Genomic DNA, 10,119 nt, shown 5'->3' on the forward strand with positions numbered 1-10,119 from the left:
ACCGTTATGCCACCTTGCCACTACCAGGGTGCCAGTTGAGCACTGCCAGTTTGCCAGGGGAAGTGCTGAGCAGGTGGGGCCTAAGTGGGGGTGACGTTGGGGGGGCTATGCAGCAGGGGGGGGTCATGATGACAGACTTACTGGGGGCCAAGATGGAGGGGGGGGGCACGTCGGGGTCAGGCATTGGGACCCAATGCGGAAAACTGTGTTGGGGAGGGGCTAGGGCACATGTCACTGATGGGGAGGGCCTGGTGTCTGTGGGGGGAGGGAAGGAGTTTCCCAATGCACTGTGACACGGGGGAGCCCTCACAAGACGATGTCTGAGTGCTCTGAAGTCAGGCTCACTGGCGGGTTTAGACCCCCCCCCCCCCACCCCCCGCCGCTCCCTCAACTCCCAGTGCACAACTCCCAACTCTCCAAAGAAGTGACTGAGTGTGGGAGGATTGCAGTGCCTGAGCTCGCCTGAAAGACTGTGCAGATCACTCCAATATTCTCGAGGTTATGATACTTAGGGTGGGATTCGCCTGCCTTTCTCGTATTTCCCGGTAATCGAAGAAGTCTGTCATGGGCCAGCGGTGGGATTTGCTGGTCCTGCTGATGTCTACGGGGTTTTGCGTGTGTGCCCCATACCCTCTGCCATTGGACAATATGCCCTGTGGGGGGAGATGGGGTTCACTATCGCCGAGACCAGAAGATCTCGCTGGCAGAACGGGCCAGAAAATTTCAACCAATCTTTCAGGTCAGTGACTGTTGGTTATAGCTAACTCTGTTACTCTCTCTCTCTCTCTCTGTAGATGCTGCCTGACCTGCTGAGTAATTCCAGCATTTGTCTGCTTTTTTTTCCAGCATCGGCAGCAGTTTGCTTTTCCATGTGTTGCTTTATTATTCAGTATGGGAGCAAGGGTACAGTTCCCTAACTGAAGATAGAACTCTCCCTGGCTTCCCTTCTACGCCACTGGAAAAACAGCTTGTTTCCACCAGAGTCACACCAAACAATGAACCAGCTGAAAATGCCCATAGGGACTAGACAGGGTAGATGCAGGGAGGATGTTCCCGATGGTGGGGGAGTCCAGAACCAGGGTTCACAGTCTGAGGGTTTGGGGTAGACCATTTAGGATGGAGATGAGGAGCCATTTCTTCACCCCAAGAGTGGTGAGCCTGTGGAATTCATTACCACAGGAAGTAGTTTATGCCAAAACATTGAATGTACTCAAGAGGCGGCTAGATGTAGCACTTGAGGCAAACGGGATCAAAGTTTATGGGGAGAAAGCAGGATTAGGCTATTGAGTCGGACAATCAGCCATGATCGTGATGAATGGCGGAGTCGGTTCAAAGGGCCAAATGGCCTCCTCCTGCTCCTATCTTCTATGTTTCTATATGGGCAGCACTACCAGTGGCAATTATATGAGTTCAGTGATCAATCAAGTGGTCTCAATTTCATAATTCTTGAATATGTTTGTGAGTTACTTTAGAATGAGGCTTACTGACGTAATATTTAATCACAATTCAATAGACATGAAATAAGCTAGAGGGTTAATTTGAAAAATGTGATGTCACTAACTCCCTTGCTCTTCTTTGAATGAAACCTGTTCTATATGAACCTGTGATGAGAGCTCTGTACCACTGAGCCAAGGTTGACACTGCTTGAACTATAACTGTGGGTCAGTTGCTTGGAAAGTATTTTTTAAACAATGCCATGTTTAAAGGCTTTAAACCCTTTCCCACACTGTCAACAATATCTTTAAATGCAGAACTGCTTCAATCAGTTGAAATTGTCTCACCAACTTTTGGTTCTTCTGTTTTAGAAAATGCTTTCCAACATTTTTCTGCCTGTTGAAATCTGTCAGAGTCTGGATTTCACACTGTGCTTTGTCAGCACTACAAAAAAGCAATACATAAATAGGTGATCAAATTCTTCAGATCACTTCAAATGTGCCAGCTCCTTGGTAGCATATCAAGCTGAGCTAGCACTGAGAACAAACTTACGTAAAAGCTACATCTCGCACAATGCAATTAAGTTCCATCTCGTATAGACTGCATGCTCCTCAAATTCAGCTGTCAATATTTTTGGGCATTGTGGAAGGGGGATTAAGAAGCATATTGTGACAGGATGGTGAGGTTCAAAGCTTTCCAGATATTGGACTTAACGTATCTTACAGTGGAGCTGGCATGTAGCCACAGCCTGCTGGCTTGGAATAATCCACAGTTGGCATGATATGAATGTCACAGTCACCCTTGGGCTAGGGGAGGCAGGCCCTGGGTATCCTGAAAGTCCATTTGGGGATTTGCAAGGATTGGTATTGGGCTTTGATATGAGGGCTAGTGGGAGCAGAAGGGAGTTTGTAGCTCAGGTTGGGAAGATTGGTGGTCGGTAGTGTTTCAGAAGCAACACCACTGGGGAAGGATCAACGACAATTGGGTCATTTAGTATGAGGTCCGGGGGAACATTCTTGCATATCCTGGCTCCTTATTCACATTCGGTCCAGTCCGCAATGGCCTTCGTTGCTCCAGTGAACATAAAAACAACAAATTAGGACCAGAGTAGGCCACTCAGCCCATTGAGCCTGCTCTGCTATTCAATGAGATCAAGGCTGCTCTAATTTTAACCTCCACTCCACATTCTTGCCTATCACAAATAACCTTTCACCCGTTGCTTACCAAGAATCTATCTACTTCTGCCTTTAAAGATATCCAAAGACTCTGCCCTGACCAACTTTTGTGAAAGAGAGTTCCAAAGATTCGTGAGAGAAATATTTATCTCTTCATCTCTGTCCTAAATGTGCAGCCCCTTATTTTTAAACAGTGAGCCCTAATTCTAGATTCTCCCACAAGAGGAAACATACTTTCCACATCCAATCTGTCAAGTCCCCTCAGAATCTTCAATCAAGTTGCCTCTTACTCTTCTAAACTGCAGCAGACACAAGCTTAGCCTGTCCAGCCTTTCCTCATGTGACAACCTTCCCATTTCAACTATTAGTCTGGTAGACCTTATCTGAACTGCTTCAAATATATTTACAGTTTTCCTTAAATAAGGGGATCAGTGCTATTCACAGTGGTCTCACCAATGCCCTGCATAACTGAAGCATTGCCTCCCTAAACTTGTATTCAATCCTCCTTGCAATAAGCAATAACATTCTATTAGCTTTGCTAATTACTTGCTGTCCCTGCATACTAACCTTTTGCGAGTCATGCCAGAAGACATCTAATACATGATATCTCTGCACTCCGTCTACACTTCCCACTGCCTCAGAAAATCAGCCAACTTAATCAAGGACCCCATGCACCTGGATATACTCTCTTCCACCTTCCATCAGGAGAAAGATACAAAAGTCTGAGAATATATACCAATTGATTCAAGAACAGCTTCTTCCCTGCTGCCATCTGACTTTTGAATGGACCAACAATATATTAAGCTGATCTTTCTCTACACCCTAGCTATGACTGTAACACTATATTCTGCACCCTGTCCTTTCTTTCTCCCCTATGTACTCTATGAATGGTATGTTTTGTCAAAATAGTATGCAAGAAACAATACTTTTCACTAGACCCCAATACATGTGACAATAATAAAACAAATCAAAATTAAATCAAGTTAAGTCATCTCAGCTCTGCAATTTAGATAATACTATCCAAATTATCATTTAGATATTATGCTTCTTTCTCATTCTTTCTGCCACAATGGACAACCTCACATTTTACCACATTATACCTCATTTGCCAGATCTTTGCCCATTCACTTAACCTATCTTTGGCCTTTTATAGCCTCCTTATGTCCGCTTTAAAACTTACTTTTCTACCTATCTATTTGTCACCAACACATTTAGCAACCATACCGTAGGTCCCTTCATCCAAATCATTTACATAAATTGTTCAAGGTAAACTAATCTTGGGGAGGGAACCGCGAACATTCGTTCCAAAAAAAATGTTCCATGGAATCTTTTACATTCCTTGGCTGGGCTGACATAGCCTCTGTACAAGTGGTTCCTAAACAGGAGTCCAGAGATCCTGGGGGTGCGTGAAGTCATGTGAACTATGAGGCAGGAGGTGGGAGTGAAAAATGACCATCATATGTACAGTGCAGATTCTGGCTGTCTTACCTAAGAGGGATGACAGAAGGATAGATAAAGATTATCTGCAGTGAGAAGCAAGCAATAACTATCTCACTGATAGGTAAGTAAATACCTATTTACTTGGGCACTGTCAGCCTGACACCTTAATAATGCCTATTAGGCAACTTGGCACTGCCCACTGTAGTGCCGGGGCCTATGGGGACAGGATCTATTGGGTGTGGCTTATAGGGATGGGGCTTACATAGGGGGCATGGTCTGGGGGGCGATGGGGGCTGCAATTTGGGTGGGTGTGGGGCTTGCGATTACGGGGGTGGTGGAGATTATTCAGTCTGCCTGTAGCAGCAGGGGCCTGACAGCTTTCTCTCTATCTGTCAGACCTCTGCTGCAGCTATTGTAGAATCAGAGGTCTGCACATGTGCAATAGCTCTTTCTGCAGACCGGCTGGCAAAGTAAGCCCAGCCCACTGCCTGCAACAGCTAGGAATAGTCTAGACCATTTTCCCATGCACGATGTACACAAGATTTGGCATGAAATCGCGCCCAAAAAATGGATCTGCAACCCTCCCATTTTCATGCTAGTTGGACATTTAGAATCATTCTTGTAAAATTCCGCCCAATATCTCAATTGTCAGTTGGTAGTCCAGAACTTGAGTATTGCTGCAAAAAGGGACATGCTATTAAAGCTTTTTATCTTGCACTCATCAGGACCAGTGCAAGAATACCAAATTTCAAATGGAATAGTTTAAACTGCATGAGAAAACAGCTACTGATTGGTTGACATGTTGGTTCTGATTGGTTAAGATGTTGCCATGGTGAAAGCACCAGGGAGCTATTGTCACCCATGGTTTTATTTATTCAAGAAGTGTGCAACGTCTGAACAGATTCCTTTTGCCTGCAGAGGACAGGTTCCTGCATAGTAACAGCATCCCTTTGGCGGTTCACAGTAGACAGAATATTAACACTACTCATCAACCTGTGCTTGCAAAACTCATATAATATCTGATGTTAGATGTGATTCCGTAATTGGGCAGAATTTGCCAATCTCTAATTATTACTAATAACCAGTTTAAGATTATTAGTCATGCCTGCAATGTAACTCATTTACGCTTACTGGTAGTTACATGTAATGATATGCATGAACCTGCCCTCTGCAGATAAGAAGATTTTGTCCAGACATTGTAGCTTTTTGAATAAACGAAAGCAAGGGGAACAAGTTCCCTGGTGCATTGACCATGCAATATCTTAACCACTAAGAACTGACTTGCCAATTGACTTGACAAATAGAACTCATTTTTTTAATACAGAATATCTTGTTGTTTGAAATTTGGTATTCTTGCATATGTCCTGATGAGCACAAGATGAAAAACTTCAATGGCCAGTTTGTTTTTTCAGTATTACTCAATATCTTACTTGAAAGATGCATTACAATTTAAATCTTGGATAGAAGGACTTGTGGCAAAGTGGGTACCATTCGTGACTGAGCCAGAGGCTCTTGCTTCAAGTCCTGCTCCAGGACTTGAAGGCGAGGGAAGGTGCATTTGTAATGCAGCCAAGCAAGCTGCGTATGTTCCTGCAAATCCTTCAATTACACACCAATGGCAGCTGATAGTAGTGGGAGAGATTCCTGGCTAGCCGTGTGATGGAAAGAGTGTCGGCGCCTCCACCATCAGTATCCATAGCTCCAGACTACAACATGCATGTAAAAGTGTCTGTGCCGCACTCCCTGAATCGTAACACCACCAATATCCTAGGTTTATGAGTTCAAGTCCTGAGGTGGAGATTGAAATCATGATCTTCTAGTTAGAGGCAAGAGAGCAAGTCACAGGTGTGATGTTGGGATGGACAAAGCTTTATTCAAACATAAGTCACTGCAAAACGAAACATTTGATTGTTTTTGTGAGATCTTGGGACTCTCTGCAGTGTGAATACACAGACCGCACTCTAAATTTAATAAAGCATTGAAATGAGCCCACTGCTTCCACGTTGCTCATAGGCAGGCCTGCTGTGGCATTCTCCATAACAGCAGCGCGCCCACCAAAGGTTACTCTTCTCCATGGTAGCAATTGGACAGTCCATTCCAAAGTGAGCCAGCATTCTTGATGAAAATGGACGCTGTGGTGAACCATCGTTGGTTCCCACTGGATAGTACTGAGCCAGGGTCTGGCCAGTACTACAAGGATGTACATATGTTACTGTTGGGTTGTGCTACTTGTTGCTGTTGGGGTTAGGGTGGGGTTGTTACACCTTTGTACTGTGGTACATCCCAGTCGGGCTCCGCCTCCTGGGAGAGGTATAAAAGTCCCTGCTCTGGCTGGGACCCCTTCAGTCTGGGATAGTGTATATAATTATTGGCTGTTTAAAAAAGGAAGGAGACAAAAGGCGGGTAACTATAGGCCGGTCAGCTTAACGTCTGTAGTAGGGAAAATGCTGGAATCCATTATTAAAGAGGAGATAGCAGGGCATCTGGATAGAAATGGTTCGATCAATCAGACGCAGCATGGATTCATGAGGGGAAAGTCGTGCTTGACGAACATATTGGATTTTTATGAAGATGTGACTAGGGCGGTTGATGGAGGAGAACCGGTGGATGCGGTGTTTTTGGATTTCCAAAAGGCGTTTGATAAGGTGCCCCATAAAAGGCTACTGAAGAAGATTAGGGCACACGGAGTTGGGGGTAGTGTGTTAAAGTGGATTGGGGACTGGCTATCCGACAGGAAGCAAAGAGTCGGAATAAATGGGTGTTTTTCCGGTTGGAGGAAGGTAACTAGTGGCGTGCCGCAGGGATCGGTACTCGGGCCGCAACTATTTACCATTTATATAGATGATCTGGAGGAGGGGACGGAGTGTAGGGTAACGAAGTTTGCAGACGACACAAAGATAAGTGGAAAAGTGAATCGTGTGGAGGACGGAGAAGATCTGCAGAGAGATTTGGACAGGCTGAGTGAGTGGGCGAGGATATGGCAAATGGAGTATAACGTTGATAAATGCGAGGTTATACACTTTGGAGGAAATAATAACAAATGGGATTACTATCTCAATGGAAACAAATTAAAACATGCTACCGTGCAAAGGGACCTGGGGGTCCTTGTGCATGAGACGCAAAAGCCCAGTCTGCAGGTACAACAGGTGATCAAGAAGGCAAATGGGATGTTGGCCTATATTGCGAAGGGGATAGAATATAAAAGCAGGGATGTCTTGATGCACCTGTACAGGGCATTGGTGAGGCCGCAGCTGGAATACTGTGTGCAGTATTGGTCCCCTTATATGAGGAAGGATATATTGGCATTGGAGGGAGTGCAGAGAAGGTTCACCAGGTTGATACCGGAGATGAGGGGTTTGGATTATGAGGAGAGGCTGAGGAGATTGGGTTTGTACTCGTTGGAGTTTAGAAGGATGAGGGGGGATCTTATGGAGACTTATAAGATAATGCGGGGGCTGGATAGGGTGGAGGCGGAGAGATTCTTTCCACTTAGTAAGGAAGTTAAAACTAGAGGACACAGCCTCAAAATAAAGGGGGGTCGGTTTAAGACAGAGTTGAGGAGGAACTTCTTCTCCCAGAGGGTGGTGAATCTCTGGAATTCTCTGCCCACTGAGGTGGTGGAGGCTACCTCGCTGAATATGTTTAAAGCGCGGATGGATGGATTCCTGATCGGTAAGGGAATTAAGGGTTATGGGGATCAGGCGGGTAAGTGGTACTGATCCACGTCAGATCAGCCATGATCTTATTGAATGGCGGGGCAGGCTCGAGGGGCTAGATGGCCTACTCCTGCTCCTATTTCTTATGTTCTTATGTTCTTATTACAGTAAATAAAAGCCTTTTATTTCCCGAGCATCTGGCCTCGTGTTTGAGAAGCGCATCAATTTTATTTACTGTAATGAAGCAGCCAATAATTATATACACTATCCCAGACTGAAGGGGTCCCAGCCAGAGCAGGGACTTTTATACCTCTCCCAGGAGGCGGAGCCCGACTGGGATGTACCACAACACTACAATACAAAGGTGTAACAACCCCACCCTAACCCCAACAGCAACAAGTAGCACAACCCAACAGTAACATATGTACATCCTTGTAGTACTGGCCAGACCCTGGCTCAGTACTATCCAGTGGGAACCAACGATGGTTCACCACAGACGCTCACCGGCGCAGGAATCTGTCCACTGTTTGCCAATTGAATCTGGGGAACTCTGAGAAAACGTGGGGAGAGTTTGGGATGTGTTGGGGTGGCGTGTGAAGAAAGCAATTATAGTTTTTAAAGGTAACTGTGCAAAATATTTCATTACTGTACTTACATAATTCCATCCGGAGAATGGTTTTCGGTTTCAAAGGTTACGTTCCTACTTCCTAAAAAATAAGTAGATACAGGAAAATATAGAAAATTCAACGTGGTAAATGCTTGTCCACAGTTACAGTTATCAAGTTGACTATCAGACAGTCTTGCATCCTTTCATCCATTGCAATATAGACTCGCCATTCAACACACCCACAAGCCCACCACTGACCCACTCACTCATTGATTTCACGGTTCAAAGTCTCCCACTCGCTCAGGTCTTGTTCCACACATGCACAGTCCTTGTATTTTCACCATCCCATGTCCTCAAAGCCTCAAATTAAAAATTCAAAAATTCTAGCCATAGTCAGCAGCACTTGCGAGGAGACACTCGGGCTCCCGACAAGGAAACACCGAGACTTGTTCAAAGAGAGCGATCAGGAGATGCAGGATCTCCTTGACCACAGACGCAAAGCATTCCTGAACTAGCAGCTCCACCAAAACTTGAAAGGAAATAAACCTCCTAGCAACTGAAGGCCGAGGAACAACAAAGAACATATGATGGGTGGAAAGAAAGCAGGAGACGCAGCAACTGCCAACAACCACAACATGCGAGGCTTCTACGGTCTGAGTACCCAGGAACCCTCCTCACTGAGAGCCAAAAATGGAGAGGCATCAAAGACAGAGAGACAGTCGATGCCCGCTGGGGGAGCGAGCACTTCAAGGACCTCCTCAACCAAGACAAAGCCTTCAATGCAAGTGCCCTTGACACCATCCTGCAACTTGCTACCCACCTCCATCTCAGCGCAACCCCAGCTTGCCTTCATTGTGATCATCTCCAAGAAAGGAGACAGGTCCAACTGTGCAAATTACACAGGGATTTCCCTATTCTCGGCCACAGGAAAGGTCATCACCAGAATCCTCTTCAATCACCTCCTCCCAGTGGCTGAAGAGCTTCTTCCTGAGTCTCAGTGTGGCTTCCGCCCATCAAGAGGCACTATGGACATGATCTTTAGCACGTAACAAATCCAGAAAAAGTGCAGGGAGCAGCATCAACCTCTGTTCATGACCTTCCTTGATCTCACAAAGCCCTTCGACTCTGTCAAACATGAGGGATTGCGGAATATCCTGCTCAAATTTGGCTGCCCACAGAAATTCGTCACCATTCTCTACCTGCTCCATGATGACGTACAAGCCATGATCCTCACCAATGGAACCACCACAGACCCAATACAAGTGCAAACTGGGGTCAAACAGGGCTGTGTCATCGCACCAACACTCTTCTCCATCTTCCTCATGGCAACACTCCACCCCATCACCCTGAAGCTCCCCGCTGGAGTGGAACTAACCTACCGGACTAGCAGGAAACTGTTCAACCTCTGACACCTCCAAGCCAGAACCAAGACCATTCCAACTTCTGTTATTGAGCTGTAGTATACAGATGATGCCTGTGTGCATTCTCAGAGGTTGAGCCACAAACCATTGTCAACATGTTCACCAAGGCATTTGAGAGAATGGGCCTCAGACTAAACATCCAGAAAACAAAGGTTCTCTACCAGCCCGCTCCTGTCACACAAAACTGCCCCCCCCCCCTCCCCCCCCCCCCCATCAAGATCCACAGTGAGCCCCTGGACAATGCGGGATCACTTCCCGTACCTCGGGAGCCTCCGCTCAGTGCGAGCAGACATTGACAATAAAATCCAAGATCTACTCCAATGTGCCAGTGCAGTCTTCAGATACCTGAGGAACAGTGTTCGATGCCCGAGGCATCAAATCCAGCA

This window comes from Mustelus asterias, chromosome 16, assembly GCF_964213995.1.
Source record: "Mustelus asterias chromosome 16, sMusAst1.hap1.1, whole genome shotgun sequence".
Taxonomy (NCBI): domain Eukaryota; kingdom Metazoa; phylum Chordata; class Chondrichthyes; order Carcharhiniformes; family Triakidae; genus Mustelus; species Mustelus asterias.